Source organism: Abramis brama, assembly GCF_963993115.1.
Source record: "Abramis brama genome assembly, chromosome: 22".
NCBI lineage: Eukaryota > Metazoa > Chordata > Actinopteri > Cypriniformes > Leuciscidae > Abramis > Abramis brama.
In genome coordinates, this window is record NC_139984.1 from 28,523,598 (window position 1) to 28,542,682 (window position 19,085).

Sequence of the window (19,085 nt, forward strand, 5' to 3'; positions counted from 1 at the left end):
CCCATTCAAGGGTAAAAATTTAATTGATGTTCAACAAATAAAAAACAGACATACACTGTAATACGAATGAACAAATGATAAAGCTTGGGTTGCTGAATATTCGATCCCTTACTTCAAAAGCACTTATTGTTAATGATATGATTACAGACTATAAACTAGATGTGCTGTGTTTGACAGAAACCTGGCTAAAACCAGACAATTATATTACTTTAAATGAGTCCACCCTGCAAGATTACTGTTATAAACATGAACCTCGTCTGAAAGGCAAAGGGGGAGGTGTTGCTGTAATTTATAGCAATATCTTCAGAATTACTGAGAAGTCTTGTTTTAAATATAATTCTTTTGAAGTGTTGTTACTAAATGTAACACTATCTAGTATAAATGATAAATCACGTTTAACATTTGTGCTGGCTACTGTATACAGGCCACCAGGGCACCATACAGACTTTATCAAAGAATTTGCTGAGTTTCTATCAGGGTTAGTATTGGCTGCAGATAAAGTCCTAATTGTTGGTGATTTTAATATACATGTGGATAATGAAAAAGATGCATTGGGATTAGCATTTAAAGACATTCTGAACTCAATTGGAGTTAGACAACACGTGTCAGGACCTACTCATTGTCGTAATCATACTCTAGATCTAATATTATCACACGGAATAAATGTTGATTGATGCCGTTGAAATTCTGCAGCAGAGCGAAGACATCTCAGATCATCATCTAGTCTCGTGTTAATTTAGCCAAGGCTGCAAAGCAGACGCCGTGTTACAAATATGTCAGACCTATCACTTCTGCTACTAAAGATTGCTTTATCAATAATCTTCCTGATCAGTTTCATCATCTCAGCATCCCAGATAGCTTAGAAGAACTAAATATTGCGACAGAAAGTTTTAACTCTCTCTTTTCCAGCACTTTAGACACAGTTGCTCCTTTGCGCTTAAAGAAGATTAAAGAAAATAGTCCAACGCTGTGGTATAATGAGCACACTCGGGCCCTTAAGAGAGCAGCCAGAAAAATGGAGTGCAACTGGAAGAAAACAAAACTAGAGGTATTTCGCATTTCATGGAAAGAGAGTTCGATTGGATACAGAGAGGCCTTAAAAGCTGCTAGATCTGCTCATTTTTCAACCCTAGTAGAAGAAAATAAACAAAACCCTAGGTATTTATTTGAAATTGTGGCTAAACTAACAAAAAATAAATCTTCAACCCCAGACGTTTCCAAGCAGCACAGCAGTAATGACTTTCTGAACTTCTTTACTAACAAGATTGATAATATCAGGAAGAAAATTATAACTATGCAACCGTATTGCATCAGGCAATGCATTGTAGTCTCCCTGAGGAAAAATTTGATTCATTCGTTGCTATAGGAGAGGAAGAATTTACTAAACTCGTTATATCATCTAAATCAACAACATGTATGTTAGACCCTATACCGACTAAGCTACTGAAAGAGATGCTTCCAGAAGTCATAGATCCTCTTCTTAATATCATTAGCTCATCTTTGTCACTAGGATATGTACCGAAAACTTTTAAGCTGGCTATGATTAAACCACTTATTAAAAAACCGCAACTTGATCCTACAGAATTAGTCAATTACAGGCCGATCTCGAATCTACCTTTTCTGTCAAAGATGTTACAAAAAGCAGTATCCTCACAACTGTGTTCCTTTTTAGAAAGAAATGATATCTGCGAGGATTTTCAGTCCGGATTTAGACCGTACCATAGTACCGAGACAGCTCTCATTAGAGTCACAAATGATTTGCTCTTATCATCCGATCGTGGTTGTATCTCGCTATTAGTGTTACTCGATCTTAGTGCTGCATTTGATACTATTGACCACAACATTCTTTTAAATAGACTCGAAAATTATGTTGGCATCTGTGGAATTGCACTAGCATGGTTTAAATCATACTTATCTGACCGTTATCAGTTTGTAGCAGTAAATGAAGAGATGACTCATCAATCACAAGTTCAGTATGGCGTACCACAAGGCTCAGTACTAGGACCGTTGCTGTTCACTCTGTACATGCTACCATTAGGAGATATCATTAGGAAGCATGGCATTAGTTTTCACTGTTATGCTGACGATACTCAGCTATATTTCTTCACGCCCAGACGAAACTTACCAATTCACAAAATTAACGGAATGCATAGCTGATATAAAAAATTGGATGACTAGTAATTTCCTACTACTAAATTCTGAAAAAACAGAGATTCTAATTATAGGACAAAAAATGTCCTCACGTAATAACCTAGAATCCTGTCTAACACTTCATGGCTGCTCTGTTAAGTCTTCGTCGTCTGTTAGGAACCTGGGTGTGCTCTTTGATACCAATCTTTCATTTGAAAGTCACGCGTCTAGTATCTGTAAAACCGCATTTTTCCATCTTAAAAATATATCTAAATTACGCCATATGCTCTGCAGTACTTGAGCGAGCTCTTAACGCATTATAGTCCTTCACATCTATTGCGATCTCAAAATTCCGGCCAGTTGATAATACCTAGAATATCAAAATCGACTGTTGGCGGTAGATCCTTCTCTTATTTAGCACCAAAACTTTGGAACAGTCTTCCTACCATTGTCCGGGAAGCAGGCACACTCTGTCAGTTCAAAGTTAGACTAAAAACACATCTCTTTGACCTAGCATACACATAACACATTATAGACTTCTATAATTCAATGTTAGGCTGCATAGATCAGGTCAGCCGGAACCGGGAACACTTCCCATAAATCCTGATGTACTCGTTACATCATAAGAAGAATGGCATCTACGCTCATTTTAGTGTTTTTGTATATCCCGAGGTTTTCCCGCAGCCTGCCGGATCCAGGCTGTATCCAGATCTGATAAAGGACTTGCGCCTGGACCCGATGTCATAGCGGGGTGCTAAAGTGCCAACTAGTTTCTCCTTATGGAGGTTCCCTTTACCACTCTACAGATAAAGCGTTGTCGGGAAAATTCGGTTTGCGTATCTGATTGTGATACACTTCTTTATCAAAATGTTAAGGCCAGACAAGTAGTTTTTTAAGGCTTGGTTTGTAGGGAATTACAAACCTGCGCACATATATTCAAACGCGCATACCAATAGACTGAACTCTTAATACGCATGTGCACGCCATCAGCGCTCTCACAGGTTTCGCGTTTAAAGTCTGTGTAGAGTTTCCTGTTAAAGCGGTGTTGTGTTAGCGGCCCCTAAGTTAATAACTAATGATCGTTGCGACCGAAGAGAATCAATTAAATTAACTTTAGCTGGAAAATAACTTTATTCAACTTTAAACTATCCTTGTATCTCTGTAAAGCTGCTTTGGAACAATCTACATTGTTAAAAGCGCTATATAAATGAAGATGACTTGACTTGACTTAAGACGACAGAACCAGATGACAGAAAGAGACGACAGAAAGAGACGACAGTAAAGATGACAGAACAAGACGACATCTAGATAGATGACGGAACCAGACGACAGAGCAAGATGACGTAAACAGAGAACATACATATCAACATATCCTAATTTATCTGAACAACTAGGCAATGACTGTTGTCAAGGACAAATGTATTGTACAAAGCATTTGACTCATTTTTGGCACAAATGGAACCCCAATTTTTTTTTTTTTTAAAGTGCACAGATAAAAAATAGAGCAGAGATACAAATCTTTTTTCTTTTTTTTTTTTAAATCTAATCTATTTTTTTTAATTTGTGCACTTTAATCTGTTCTCTGGTTATAAAAAGTAAAGAGATACAAATAGAGCAGATATAAAAACCTGTGATCATTGTGGCAAGCAGAGCGGAGACGGTGGCGCAAGTGCAAATGAGCATCACATGCACGCCACACTGTCTCGCATCTCACAAGGACCAGGGGCCTCATTTATAAATGTTGCGTACCCACAAAAGAAGGCGTACGCCGCTCCCTACGCAATAATTGGTATTTATGAAAAGCAAACTTGATGGGAAATTGTGCGGTCCTTCACGCAAACTCTGACCCAGGCGTACGCACAAAAACAGGTGAAATGAGAAATGGCGACACCGTCGGCAGATGGAAGAAACACGTGAAAGTGTGTGAAACTGTAGACCGTTGTGTAAAAGAAATGGCAATACTGCCTCTCATAAATAACATGAAACTTCACAAAGCAAGTCTTACAATTAACAGCCTACACGAACACCCGTTTGATCGATCTGCAGTGTAAAACAAACAAAATCAAACGAAAATTACAACAGAAATGCAAATTAACACATATTTGCAAAAAGAAAAGTGAAATATGTTCTGCAATAATATTGGCATGTTATGCAATTCATCCTTATAAATAATATGTAAACAGAACGAAATAATGTACAAAACTGATATTCTCGTCAATGTGTCCGTCTGGCGGAGCAGATAGATGCAATTAGATAGACAGATGGATAGATAATTAGGGAGCTATATAGATAGATAGATAAATAGATAGATGTATTAATTGTCCATTGGGGAAAGTTGTTTTCATGGTAAAAATTTCTTCATCAGCTATGGAATCATGGTATTCATGCATAGCCTATGCCTTTAGTTTGTTTTATTTTTTATAAAATAACGTATGACGTAGGCTATGTCTCAACCATTCAGAAAGCTGCAAGAAATTACATTTGCGCTGAACTATTTCCCATTTCCAGGTAGATTATAACCAACATCTGTAGCTTGTCACACTCTGGCGATGGAGTGCTAGACGCTTTTTTGCCTCGACTTTGATGTCCGACCATTTCTTTTTTATTTCAGTCCAAAGTAGTGAGGATACAGCATTTACGGCATCTGCAACCTTTTGCCACTCAAGTGCCTTTTTGGCATTAGTAATGTCCACACTGTGCCCTCCAAACAACATTTTTCTCCTCTTTTCCACCTCGCCAACGCTAACTTCTACTTCACATTGAGTGAAGTTACGTTTTTTTGATTTCCTCTCTGTGTTTGCCATGATTTCGCAATCGATGAATATTAACTTGTGGGCGTTTCACGGACTATTTATCGGCAACTATGGGCGTGACATGAAGCCGCAAAAGCTGCGCTACATTTAGAATTGATTGTGATTTATTAAGGGAAAACTGCATAGTATGTGCGTGTGCACGGTTTTATAAATCCGAATATTTCTGTGCGTATGCACGTCCTATGTTTCATCCGTACGCCACTTCTGACGCAAATCCTACACAAAGTTTTATAAATGAGGCCCCAGGCCTGTTAAAAAACGATTTACATTTTTACAAGTATTTTTAGGGGCCGAGCCCTGATGGTGTAAGGACCCTCTTGGAATTGCTCCGTTTATGTAAACTTGTTACTCTACAGCACCTTTTTTCCAGCTGTTGTTTCTGTGCTCAAGTTCCTCATTGAGGATTTCCAGCTGCTTCAGGAAGTCTATGTCGGGCTTGATATATCTTACCTCTATGAGATGATCAATGGCATCCTCCAAAGTCATGTAATGGTAAATCATGAGATATGCCAGAAAAAGAGTAGGGGCATAGCTGACACCCTCAGTGCAGTGAATGAACACCTTATCTGTGGAAATAAAAGGAGAAAGACAGTAAGAAAAAGTCCCAAACAGTTTGTCACTCCAGAACACTTGATAAAAGATCTTACTTTTTGGGTTTTTCTTGGCATTGAGGATGAATTTGGCAGCTGACACGAAGTATTTGCTGATTTTGGAACTGTGCGTTGTAGGCAAGCCACAATAAGTGATGTTCATGCCTCTGTAGTATCTCTCCCCTGTATTAACGGTTTCACTCGGGTCTTTCTCCCATGGGAACCTCAGCTTCTTCACAGCAGCAGCGTTGAGGATGTGAGTAATACCCAGCTCCTTTATTTTCATTCGGTCCCTTGCTATCTCTCTGCACAAGAACACAACAGCCAATATTAGTCTTTCACTGCACAGGATTTACAATGTAGAAATATAATTATGTTTGATTCCTGTTCCTACTTCTGCATTACATTATTAATCACATGGTTTATATTAGTCTATATTAGGTTTATATTAATGTGTTGTAGACTTACTCATTTCCAATGAAGATGTTGTCCCAGACCGCAGTGACAGGTTTCCGATGCTGTATACAGCCCTTCACACGCTCCTCCAATGGAAAACTGTTTTTTTCTTGGACTAGCTCCTGCTCGGAAGTGCATGCATAAGGAACGCTTGGACCTGGAACACATGATTCATCTGAATCAGCCAAATTCCATTCCGGTTCCAGCTCAGGAACTCTTGGACCTAGAACACATGATTCATTTGAATCAACCAAATCCAATTCCGGTTCCAGCTCAGGAACGCTTGGACCTGGAACACATGATTTCTTGGGATCGACCAGATCCAATTCAGGTTCATTCTCCAGCTGCTCATCTCTCTCTACACACGCTGAGGTTGAGTCGATCATATCAAAGTCAGCCTGCACAGCGTATACCTCCAGACACACCTCTCTGAGGTTGGTAGACATTGCGAGTTTTGGGTCTACTGCTGTCAAATCAAAGATGAACAGTTGTTAAAACTTGAAAGACATTTCTGTTTGCATCTCATTTGTTCTGTACACACACAGTTCAGTAATTTACCAGAGTGACAACTGCATTTACAAAAATTCTACACAGTGTGTACGAAACCGAATCGGTCAACTAGTTGTTAATGACGTACGACAAGAGATATGAGAGATGACAGACATGTATCTCTTCTTTATGTGCGGTGCAAGAAATCATAGGGGGGAAGTGGGATCAGCCTTGACTCATTCTTGTTGCCAGATCTTACAAGCAAATTGGTGAGCAAGCCCATAAAAAAGCTAAATAAATGAAATATTGCGACCTGCACACTTTAATAACGCCATAAATTCAATCGCTGTATGAGCCAAGCTTAAACAAAAACGCTTACAATAAGTGGATCTGGCAACATTGCAAGAGTGAGTCGTGTTCCAAACACACATGGAATGATAATTTAGTGGACTCCACTCACTGCCACTCATTGTCACTCCTGAAACTTTACAGAGTGTACATTGTAATGTTGCATCTCAAATGCTCTGTTGACATTCACCTTTTGGGCTGATCTTTTCAGGGGTTTCAGGAGAAGCATCCATGCCACCCTGATCAATCCCACTGCTGCTCCCTGAAGGCCCTGCTGAGTCGCTCAGATCATCACACACCAATGTAGGGCTCTTCAGATCTGAGATGGCATCCCTGACTTCAACTGCCTGACCTTCAGAGGACACTGGTTCTTCTGGCTCAGAACGGTTTAGACCTGGGACACTGGACTCCTCTGGATCAGCCAGATCCACTTGAGGATCCTGCTCAGAAACTCTTGGAGCTGGGACACTTAATTGCTCGGTATCAACCAGATCCGTTTCAGATGTTGTCTGAGGAATGACTGGGACACACAGTGGCTCTGGAACACCAAAAAGCCTTTGAAAGAATCCACTCATTTTCTTCATCGTCCACACTTTGGTACTTTCTGAAAAACAAAAGAAAAACATAAGTTATTACAAACATCTCAAACCATTAGACATGAAAAATTAGTCTGATTTGAAAGACATTTCTGTTTGCATCTCATTGTTAATGTTACATTTATACTCGACACGCTCGCTGTTGTACTATTCTTTGAAACGACAGGGAGTAATTACTCGGAGTAATTTTTCTTGAAACCATCAGGAATCAGCAGCGAGAGAAATAAGGTGCACAGATGATGATGTTTATTTAGAAGCTACACTTCACCAACCACACTACAAATGAATAGTGTAAAACCCAGTAAACCTTAAGATTATTATTTGACATTAGAACACAATAAATGGATATGAGAACGTACTGTATGCATACAACTAAATTAATGATCTCTTAAATATTTTCTAATTTCACTGAACATTTAGTTTCGTGAACATTTTTAATGAACTTTGACCTTTATGTTCATTAAAAAAAGGCTTATTATTCTATTGTAGGCTCATTTTGTAAATGTGATCAACTAATTTCAACATTCGCAAACTGGGTGCTGATGTGATGAGACACGCTCGGTCAGATTCGCCTCGAAGTCGTGCATCTTCGAAACCGGAGCCGCGCAGAAATCTTTTTTATAGCCCACTTAAACTGTTTATTACAAATAAATTACTAAATGATAAAAATTAATAAATGTAAATTACATTTTTTCTCCGCTGAGTTTACAATCCTGTGAAAAGCTCCCCTATACTTCCCGCGCCCCTGCCCTGAATATAGAAAATGTATCAGTGGTGCATGTTGACCTGTTGTGCATGTTTAACATTCACCTGTTGGGCTGTTCTCAGGGGTTTCAGGAGAAGCATCGATCCCACTGCTGCTCCCTACCACTTCTGTTGGTGACACCAACTCTGAGATGACACTTTTAACTTCATTCTCCAGCTGCTCATCTCTCTCTACACACGCTGAGGTTGAGTCGATCATATCAAAGTCAGCCTGCACAGCGTCGCCCTCTAAAAAGCTGTAACTGACTGACATGTCCTCAGGTAAATCAACCTCCAGCTCAGCACTGATCACTGCCGAGCTACCGAAATGGTCGTAGATGGCATCGGGGATGGTAAACTCCAACTGCGCATCTTCCTCTACTGATACCCAGTGACTGTCACTGCTGTAGAACTCGCCGTTGACGTATACCTCCAGACACACCTCTCTGAGGTTGGTAGACATTGCGAGTTTTGGGTCTACTGCTGTCAAATCAAAGATGAACAGTTGTTAAAACTTGAAAGACATTTCTGTTTGCATCTCATTTGTTCTGTACACACACAGTTCAGTAATTTACCAGAGTGACAACTGCATTTGCAAAAATTCGACACAGTGTGTACGGAACCGAATCGGTCAACTAGTTGTTAATGACGTACGACGAGAGATATGAGAGATGACAGACGTGTATCTCTTCTTTATGTGCGGTGCAAGAAATCATAGGGGGGAAGTGGGATCAGCCTTGACTCATTCTTGTTGCCAGATCTTGCAAGCAGATTGGTGAGCAAGCCCATAAAAAAGCTAAATAAATGTAATATTGCGACCTGCACACTTTAATAATGCCATAAATTCAATCGCTGTATGAGCCAAGCTTAAACAAAAACGCTTACAATAAGTGGATCTGGCAACATTGCAAGAGTGAGTCGTGTTCCAAACACACATGGAATGATAATTTAGTGGACTCCACTCACTGCCACTCATTGTCACTCCTGAAACTTTACAGAGTGTACATTGTAATGTTGCATCTCAAATGCTCTGTTGACATTCACCTTTTGGGCTGATCTTTTCAGGGGTTTCAGGAGAAGCATCCATGCCACCCTGATCAATCCCACTGCTGCTCCCTGAAGGCCCTGCTGAGTCGCTCAGATCATCACACACCAATGTAGGGCTCTTCAGATCTGAGATGGCATCCCTGACTTCAACTGCCTGACCTTCAGAGGACACTGGTTCTGGCTCAGAACGGTTTAGACCTGGGACACTGGACTCCTCTGGATCAGCCAGATCCACTTGAGGATCCTGCTCAGAAACTCTTGGAGCTGGGACACTTAATTGCTCGGTATCGACCAGATCCGTTTCAGATGTTGTCTGAGGAATGACTGGGACACACAGTGGCTCTGGAACACCAAAAAGCCTTTGAAAGAATCCACTCATTTTCTTCATCATCCACACTTTGGTACTTTCTGAAAAACAAAAGAAAAACATAAGTTATTACAAACATCTCAAACCATTAGACATGAAAAATTAGTCTGACTTGAGAGACATTTCTGTTTGCATCTCATTGTTAATGTTACATTTATACTCGACACGCTCGCTGTTGTACTATTCTTTGAAACATAGGGAGTAATTACTAGGAGTAATTTTTCTTGAAACCATCAGGAATCAGCAGCGAGAGAAATAAGGTGCACAGATGATGATGTTTATTTAGAAGCTACACTTCACCAACCACACTACAAATGAATAGTGTAAAACCCAGTAAACCTTAAGATTATTATTTGACATTAGAACACAATAAATGGATATGAGAACGTACTGTATGCATACAACTAAATTAATGATCTCTTAAATATTTTCTAATTTCACTGAACATTTAGTTTCCTGAACATTTTTAATGAACTTTGACCTTTATGTTCATTAAAAAAAGGCTTATTATTCTATTGTAGGCTCATTTTGTAAATGTGATCAACTAATTTCAACATTCGCAAACTGGGTGCTGATGTGATGAGACACGCTCGGTCAGATTCGCCTCGAAGTCGTGCATCTTCGAAACCGGAGCCGCGCAGAAATCTTTTTTTATAGCCCACTTAAACTGTTTATTACAAATAAATTACTAAATGATAAAAATTAATAAATGTAAATTACATTTTTTCTCCGCTGAGTTTACAATCCTGTGAAAAGCTCCCCTATACTTCCCGCGCCCCTGCCCTGAATATAGAAAATGTAACGTTATCAGTGGTGCATGTTGACCTGTTGTGCATGTTTAACATTCACCTGTTGGGCTGTTCTCAGGGGTTTCAGGAGAAGCATCGATCCCACTGCTGCTCCCTACCACTTCTGTTGGTGACACCAACTCTGAGATGACACTTTTAACTTCATTCTCCAGCTGCTCATCTCTCTCTACACACGCTGAGGTTGAGTCGATCATATCAAAGTCAGCCAGCGTCAAGTCCTCAGGTAAATCAACCTCCAGCTTCGCACTGGTGATCACTGCCGTAAATATAATGTAAATGTAAATCTAAATATATTTTTCGCAATATATATTTTTGACTTCTGCTCGGAATATCGCTCAACTGCAGTGACGGCAAACGAGTCTTGCTGTCTGTGACGTAATCAAACTCTGGGACGTAACCAAACAATATGACGCGCCATGGTTGCCATAGAAACAGATTGTTAGTAGCAGGCTCAATGGTTTATGTTTTCGCTTATTCCCGAATTATATATATATATATATATATAATATTATTATTATTATTATTATTATTATTATTATTATTATAGAATAATATTAATAATATAGAATTCATAGACATTTTCTCTAGTAATATGGCACATAGTCTTAGAGCTCAAACATGACGATCTGGGGCTCAGGTCAGGAAGCAGACAGACTGGCTAAACCGACCGTCTGCTAGCTGTCTCACCTCACCAAGGTCAGATAAATCCCATCACATAGAGCCTCTTTCACCTAGATATCATCATATACAGACTGTGTCTGTTCCCCGAATTAGGACATACAAAAAACTCCTAAACCCATTCGAGGGTAAAAATTTAATTGATGTTCAACAAATAAAAAACAGACATACACTGTAATACGAATGAACAAATGATAAAGCTTGGGTTGCTGAATATTCGATCCCTTACTTCAAAAGCACTTATTGTTAATGATATGATTACAGACTATAACCTAGATGTGCTGTGTTTGACAGAAACCTGGCTAAAACCAGACAATTATATTACTTTAAATGAGTCCACCCTGCAAGATTACTGTTATAAACATGAACCTTGTCTGAAAGGCAAAGGAGGAGGTGTTGCTGTAATTTATAGCAATATCTTCAGAATTACTGAGAAGTCTTGTTTTAAATATAATTCTTTTGAAGTGTTGTTGCTAAATGTAACACTATCTAGTGTACATGATAAATCACGTTTAACATTTGTGCTGGCTACTGTATACAGGCCACCAGGGCACCATACAGACTTTATCAAAGAATTTGCTGAGTTTCTATCAGAGTTAGTATTGGCCGCAGATAAAGTCCTAATTGTTGGTGATTTTAATATACATGTGGATAACGAAAAAGATGCATTGGGATTAGCATTTAAAGACATTCTGAACTCAATTGGAGTTAGACAACACGTGTCAGGACCTACTCATTGTCGTAATCATACTCTAGATCTAATATTATCACACGGAATAAATGTTGATGCCGTTGAAATTCTGCAGCAGAGCGAAGACATCTCAGATCATCATAGTCTCGTGTAAAATTCATTTAGCCAAGGCTGCAAAGCAGACGCCGTGTTACAAATATGTTAGACCTATCACTTCTGCTACTAAAGACTGCTTTATCAATAATCTTCCTGATCAGTTTCATCATCTCAGCATCCCAGATAGCTTAGAAGAACTAAATATTGCGACAGAAACTTTTAACTCTCTCTTTTCCAGCACTTTAGACAGTTGCTCCTTTGCGCTTAAAGAAGATTAAAGAAAATAGTCCAACGCCGTGGTATAATGAGCACACTCAGGCCCTTAAGAGAGCAGCCAGAAAAATGGAGCGCAACTGGAAAAAAACAAAACTAGAGGTATTTCGCATTTCATGGAAAGAGAGTTCGATTGCATACAGAGAGGCTTTAAAAGCTGCTAGATCTGCTTATTTTTCAACCCTATTAGAAGAAAATAAACAAAACCCTAGGTATTTATTTGAAATTGTGGCTAAACTAACGAAAAATAAATCTTCAACCCCAGAAGTTTCCAAGCAGCACAGCAGTAATGACTTTATGAACTTCTTTACTAACAAGATTGATAATATCAGGGAGAAAATTATAACTATGCAACCGTCTACTACAGTATTGCATCAGGCAGTGCATTGTAGTCTCCCTGAGGAAAAATTTACTAAACTCGTTACATCATCTAAATCAACAACATGTACGTATGTTAGACCCTATACCGTCTAAGCTACTGAAAGAGATGCTTCCAGAAGTCATAGATCCTCTTCTTAATATCATTAATTCATCTTTGTCATTAGGATATGTACCGAAAACCTTTAAGCTGGCTATGATTAAACTGCTTGTTAAAAAAACGCAACTTGATCTTACAGAATTAGTCAATTACAGGCCGATCTCGAATCTACCTTATCTGTCAAAGATACTAGAAAAGGCAATATCTTCACAACTGTCCTTTTTAGAAAGAAATTATATCTGCGAGGATTTCCAGTCAGGATTTAGACCGTACCATAGTACTGAGACAGCTCTCATTAGAGTCACAAATGATTTGCTCTTATCATCCGATCGTGGTTGTATCTCTCTATTAGTGTTACTCGATCTTAGTGCTGCATTTGATACTATTGACCACAACATTCTTTTAAATAGACTCGAAAACGATGTTGGCATCTGTGGAATTGCTCTAGCATGGTTTAAATCATACTTATCTGACCGTTATCAGTTTGTAGCAGTAAATGAAGAGATGTCTTATCGATCACAAGTTCAGTATGGCGTACCACAAGGCTCAGTACTAGGACCGTTGCTGTTCACTCTGTACATGCTACCCTTAGGAGATATCATTAGGAAGCATGGAATCAATTTTCACTGTTATGCTGATGATACTCAGCTCTATATTTCTTCACGCCCAGACGAAACTTACCAATTAACAAAATTAACAGAATGCATAGCTGATATAAAAAATTGGATGACTAGTAATTTCCTACTACTAAATTCTGAAAAAACAGAGATTCTAATTACTGGACAAAAAATTTCCTCACGTAATAACCTAGAATACTGTCTAACACTTGATGGCTGCTCTGTTAAGTCTTCGTCGTCGGTTAGGAACCTGGGTGTGCTCTTTGATACCAATCTTTCATTTGAAAGTCACGTGTCTAGTATCTGTAAAACCGCATTTTTCCATCTTAAAAATATATCTAAATTACGTCATATGCTCTCATTGACAAATGCGGAACAATTAGTTAATGCGTTCATGACCTCGAGGCTAGATTATTGTAATGCTCTACTGGGTGGTTGCCCTGCACGCTTAATAAACAAATTACAGCTGGTCCAAAACGCAGCAACTCGAGTTCTTACCAGAACCAGGAAGTATGACCATATTAGCCCGGTTCTGTCAACACTGCATGGCTGCCTATTAAATATCGTATACATTTTAAAATATTGCTGATTACTTACAAAGCACTAAATGGTTTAGCTCCGCAGTACTTGAGCGAGCTCTTAACGCTTTATAGTCCCTCACGTCTATTGCGATCTCAAAATTCCGGCCAGTTGATAATACCTAGAATATCAAAATCAACTGCTGGCAGTAGATCCTTTTCCTATTTAGCACCAAAACTCTGGAACAGTCTTCCTAACATTGTCCGGGAAGCAGGCACACTCTGTCAGTTCAAAGCTAGACTAAAAACACATCTCTTTGACCTAGCATACACATAACACTCATCCCGCAGACAACGAGCCGGTAAATCCACCTTCTCGCCTGCGTACAACCGCCGTTTTCACGGCGACTCAGAGAAATCTCAAAAAGAGTGTAATGTCTGGTTGCACGGCTTACGCCGCATGTGCAGTAAATGTGCCCACTTTTCTGTGTTCACCCCTGCACACAAGCACTATAAATCCCATGTCTCGCACAGAGCCCACTCTCATAAAGCGGGCAAAAGCCGCTCGAGTGTTAGAAGTAGGTCACGTGTCCACTTCTCTGTGCCCACACCTACCCATTGCCCGCTCTGTTACACGGCTTCTCACTGCTGGTCATGTTTCGAATGTAAGCCCTGTCCCCGCCCTCAAGCGTTCACAGACATTAACAGATGTTTCGCCCCCGACGCCTCCCTTGCGCATCACACTCTAAGCTCCCCGTCCAAAGCCACCGGGACATTGTGTGTAAAGCGGCCGGTCATCACTACATGCGAGACGCCGCATCTAAGCACCAAAAGCGCGCGCGCGCCTCTGTATCAAGCTCTCGAGCCCGTGACACACGGCAATCAGAGCCCGGAGGCCATTCTACCCCTGGCTGCACACGTGAAAGCGTGGGAAGCTATTCCAGGCGTGTCAGAATGGGTGCTGAGCACAGTAAGAGATGGTTATATTCTGCAATTCGCTAGCCGTCCCCCGCGCTTTCAGGCGCGAACCGAGACGAAAGTGAATGGGGAAGGGCTATAGAACTGGTACCGCCTTCTCTGAGCGAGTCAGGCTTTTACAGCCGTTATTTTCTCGTTCCCAAGAGGGATGGAGCTCTCAGACCGATTTTAGATCTGAGACATTTGAACAAAGCTCTTATGAAAAGACCGTTCAAAATGCTCACAACCAGGCAGATTCTCACGCAGATTCGCCCGAAAGACTGGTTTATCTCCCTCGATCTAAAAGATGCTTATTTTCAGATCCAGATAATACCCCGTCACAGGCCATTCTTGAGATTCGCCTTCGACGGACAGGTATATCAGTTCACCGTCCTGCCGTTCGGCCTGTCTTTAGCACCCCGTACATTCACGAAGTGCATGGACACGGCTCTCGCTCCCCTGAGAGGTCAGGGAATGCGAATTTTGAACTATTTGGACGATTGGCTGATTCTGGCACAGTCAGAGGAAGAGCTCATCGCTCACAGAACAGTGCTTCTCAGCCACCTGGAAAGCTTGGGTCTCACGGTCAACTGGATCCAGGGGCTCACTAATGCCCAGTCAGTCAACCTCCTTTCTGGGTTTGGAACTGGACTCTGTGGCAATGACGGCTTGCTTGTCGGCACAGCGCGCGCGCTGCATCCGACACCTGGCCGCACCTCAAGAAATTTCAGAGGATGCTGGGGTGTATGGCTTCAGCTGCAGCAGTACTTCAGCTGGGTCTACTGCGTATGCGCCCGCTACAACGCTGGTTAAAAGCCCGAGTGCCTCACAGAGCCTGGGCTTCCGGCGGCATTCGAATCAGAGTGACTCAGATCTGTGTTTCAGCACTGAAGCCCTGGTTAGCAGCCGGCCAGCAGGGGGTGACTAGCACCCACCAGCAGGGGGTGACAATGGGTGCCGTCTCGTACCGCAAAGTTATCTCGACGGACGCGTCCAACGTGGGTTGGGGCGCTCTGTTTGAGGGCAAACCGGTCTTTGGCCTGTGGTCAGACCAGGAAAAATGCCTCCACATAAACTGCTTGGAGATGATAGCGGTCGAGAACGCGCTCAAGCGCTTCCTCCCACTCATACGAGGTCACCATGTGCTAGTTCGCTCAGACAACATGTCTGTGGTGTCCTATGTGAACAGGCAGGGCGGTGTCAGATCCAGAAACCTCTGCAAACTGTCAGAACGCCTCCTCGTGTAGGCTCATCGCTCGTTGCGCTCGCTGAGAGCCGCGCACGTGCCAGGCCACCTGAACGTCGGCCCAAACAGACTGTCCAGAGACAATATTCCCCCGGGAGAATGTTCTCTGCACCCCCAGACAGTCAAGTCACTCTGGCGCCTATTCGGCAGGGCAGAAGTCGATCTCTTTGCGTCGAGAGACAATGCTCACTGCCCGACGTCCTTCTCAAAGAGCGAGGATGCGCTGGCCCGAATCTGGCCCAGCCTCCCGCTGTATGCCTTTCCCCCGGTCTCCCTGTTACCACAGGTCATCAGACGGATCAGGGAAACGCACCTTCCAGTGCTCCTCATAGCCCCGCGATGGGAGAACCAAATCTGGTACCCAGAGCTAGTGAGGCTTTCGCACTTAGCCCCGTGGCCGATCCCGGTGAGAAAGGATCTCCTCTCTCAGGCCGGGGGATCGATCTGGCATCCCCATCCAGAGCGCTGGTCTCTGCATGCGTGGATAATCAACGGATACCCGCTGTCCTGCCAGAAGGGGTCATAGACACGATCACGCAGTCTAGAGCACCTTCCACGAGACGGCTCTATGCATCTAAATGGTCTGTGTTTTCTAAATGGTGTGCTATAAAGAGCGCGGATCCACGCACATGCGGGGTCCCACGGGTGCTCTCCTTCCTACAAGAGCTGTTGGACAAGGGCAGGTTCCCTTCCACGCTCAAAGTGTATGTGGCGGCTATCGCAGCGTTCGCAGAGACGACGCGCGGCCGTGCATTAGGGAGGAATGAGCTTGTCATCCGCTTCCTCAGAGGAGCTAGGCGGATGAATCCCCCGCGGCCCCCCTCGGTTCCTATGTGGGATCTGTCCTTGGTCCTGGAGGCCCTGAAGGCTTTTCCCTTTGAACCGCTTTGCTCTGTGGATTTGAAATACCTTTCGCTCAAAACCATTTTTCTGATAGCTCTGTCTTCAGTTAAACGCGTGGGTGATTTACATGCGCTATCTGTTAGCCCCGCATGTCTTGAGTTCAGACCGAATGACTCCAAAGTCATCCTCAAACCGAGACACGGTTACATCCCCAAAGCGATTGGTAACCCCTTTAGAGCGCAAGCCATCTCCCTGTCGGCTTTGCCAACGTACGATAGCGGGGACAGTGATAGTCTCTTATGCCCTGTCAGGGCGCTGAGAGCTTACATCACGCGCTCCGCCGCCTTTAGGCGTTCCGAGCAGCTCTTTGTTTCGTTTGGAGGGCGCACCAAAGGTCTCGCCGCTTCGAAACAGAGCCTGTCCAGGTGGATAGTGGACGCGATCACAGCAGCTTACGCCTCCAAACACCTGCAGTGCCCTATGGGTATCAGGGCCCACTCTACTAGAGGCATGGCCTCGTCGTGGGATTGGTCCAGCGGGATTTCCATTCACGATATTTGTATGGCGGCGGGCTGGGCCTCCCCGTCTACATTCGTGAGATTTTATAACCTGGAAGTTCCTGCCTTGCAGGCCAAACTTTTATCAGTATAAGTGAAACGAATGCTCTGTCCAGTCACTCCTGCGCAGACTACGTTCGAGTACTGTTACTATTCTTTGTGTTATATGAAGTGCTTGTTACATGTGCTGGCCCGTTATCTGACTGGCCACCAGCTCCAGCATGTGTTTTTCCCCGGTTCCCCGGGACTCATGCATTGGATGCTCGGCGCACACGGCGTTGACAATGGGTTCCCGTAGCGTAAGCAACTTACGCAATACGAGAGAACCTCTCGTAAGAGAACGTACTCGGTTACCTAATGTAACCTCGGTTCTCTCTAGAAGAGGGAACGAGTATTGCGTAACCTGCCGTGTCGTGCCATGAGCTTTTGCGCTTCAGACTGTGAAAACCAGATTCTCAGCCCGTGAGCCTTCCTTATATACATGCTGACCACACCCATCCTGACGGTTAGAGGGGTGTGAAGGGCGCGTCAACACACGGAGCTCACTGATAGGCTTAAGCAGTTGCTGCTGAGGCAACCAATGGGCACACTAATGTCGCTTGCCATGGTCTGCCGGCTGCCGCACTGCATTGACAATAACTACAAAATTAAGGATAATTGTTGGCTTCAGATCTCGAAGAAAGAGAACTTTCCCGTAGCGTAAGCAACTTACGCAATACTTGTTCCCTCTTCTAGAGAGAACCGAGGTTACATTAGGTAACCGAGTACGTTTTTATTCATGTAGCATGTAAGGGATTGTTCACTCCAAAATGAAAATGCAGACACCCAGACACCCTTGTTTGAATGGAACTGCCTTAACCTGCCTTTCCATGGACACAAGGGTGACTAGATAATGGTTTATGACTAGATCATTTTAATTTTGGTGAGACCTCTACCTTACTTACGCCGGAGATGACGAGTCGGTATGCTGTCCAATAGTGTTCTATAGCATAGTTATAGGTCATGGTATTGGTGACCCATGATATGGTCCAAGGGAGCTCTTCAAGAATGTTTAAAATGCCTTTATTTCAGGCGGCTTAAAAGCCGACATCAGGCTGAAACATGTTGATGATTTGATGATGTAAGCCACATGAAATTAAAGCGTTATACACTTTCTTGAAGAGCTGCCTTGGACCATCTCTTTATTATACCATGGTATGTCCTTTCTTCCTTCTGCTGCTTCTTCGCGTACTTTTAGAAGAATGTAATGAGTTTCATTATGTTTTGATCATAGGTTGACTCTCATTACATCACTTCCCATTATGTTTTGATCATAGGTTGACTCTCATTACATCACTTCCCATCTGGCGCCGGAGATGAGCGAAAGGGGCTGCAACAAGCACCACAAGGAGACCCAGATCCTTGAACACTTTCAAGACTTCCTGCATGAGCTGGAAGGTATGTCTACAACTAGTCATTGAAAGTGTTGATTGTGATTTAAGATTTCCACTCTAGGGGTCCGCAATGGTGTGGTGATCTAAGTATCAGGTGTCTGATGCAGCTGCCCACCAGAGACCAGGATTCAATTCCCGGTCTCGCCACATTTAAAATATGTCCGGATTCCATAGGGTAGTCAAATTTGGGCCACCACTCCAGAGGGTGGTTAGTTTAATTTTGGCATGAGGGTTTGTGACTCCACAGCAACCCAGTCTGGTGTTTGAGTTACAGTGTTAAAATGCTTTAATGAGCATTACATCATATGT

General features: G+C 42.4%; 1 protein-coding gene across 1 annotated transcript in view; it reads right to left on the bottom strand.

Moving 5' to 3' along the window:
• mdp1 (magnesium dependent phosphatase 1) overlaps positions 1–18,757 on the bottom strand; it is a 77,014-nt gene extending 58,257 nt beyond the window's left edge. The window contains exon 1 of the mRNA XM_084098082.1: positions 18,747–18,757. The gene's annotated coding sequence lies outside the window, so the exon portion shown is untranslated. The remainder of the gene's footprint in view (positions 1–18,746) is intronic.
• Positions 18,758–19,085: the final 328 nt, after the last annotated feature.